The sequence below is a fragment of the Bison bison genome, unplaced genomic scaffold (genome assembly GCF_000754665.1).
Source record: "Bison bison bison isolate TAMUID 2011002044 unplaced genomic scaffold, Bison_UMD1.0 scf7180017864365, whole genome shotgun sequence".
NCBI classification, from domain to species: Eukaryota; Metazoa; Chordata; class Mammalia; order Artiodactyla; family Bovidae; genus Bison; species Bison bison.
Genome location: NW_011494937.1, coordinates 284,123 through 285,176, shown reverse-complemented (window position 1 = coordinate 285,176; position 1,054 = coordinate 284,123).

Genomic DNA, 1,054 nt, shown 5'->3' with positions numbered 1-1,054 from the left:
TATATGCCAATTATATCTCAATAAAACTAAAAGAAGAAAAAAAGAAAAATCATACACAGGCATTGACAACTTTGCAAGGCAGAACACACATGTATTGCAACAGTCCTTATAGATCGCCTATGACTATGAGCTTACATTGAAACACTTGTTTTGAAAGTAACTCATTTAGCATCACTTGAATAGTCATATTATAAAAAGGATGATGTACAAATAATTTTCAGTGAAGGGCATTCTTGTGTCATTAGGGAAATGCTCTTTCTAAGTGTCAAACCATTATAGTTAGAAGCTGTCACTAAGAAGGTAGCCATCTGTCATTATTTATTGTCGAAAGGAACATTTGTTGACATTGCTTAAGTGAACTCTTTTAGCATTTCTCACTCTTGTTTAGTCATTATGTCTACAATTGGTCATTTGCATAAAAGCCCACTGGCATAAGCCTAACAAAATTTTAAAATTAGATTTTATTTCATGCACTATTTGAATTTCTTTTAATAAAAAAAAGGAAGCAAGAGCTACCAAAAGTAGTTTTTTTTTTCTCTTTGGGAATATTGCTTAGTTTATGACCATGAATATGAGCAGATGACAAGTCAATAAGTTTTACCATGTGCAGCTTCTAAAATCCATCACTAAATCTGAGTAAACTCTGTGTGTATCATTTCAGGATATAGTGCCAACAAGAACTATTCTATTTTAGGAATAATACTAGCAACTAGAGAAAGGGGGGATGCATGATTATAAATACAACCTTAACTTGAACATAGAAAAGTGAACGTTTAGGATGACTACAAAATATTCAATTATTATTTTTTTTATTTACAGTATCCAAAATGGTTCATTTCTTTGCCCTGAGTACTTCTATCCTTTTTCATTTGGAAGTCTTTTGCCTTTCATTCTATTCATCTTCTCCCAATTTTATATCCTTAAGATTAATTTTAGAAATATAACCAATTATCTGTTAAATAGTTGGTCTTGTCAAACTGATAGGCAGGAAGGGGGAAAAATTGCTCACTGCTAAAGTTCTACTTACTTATTAACGACAGGGTAGGTTACTATA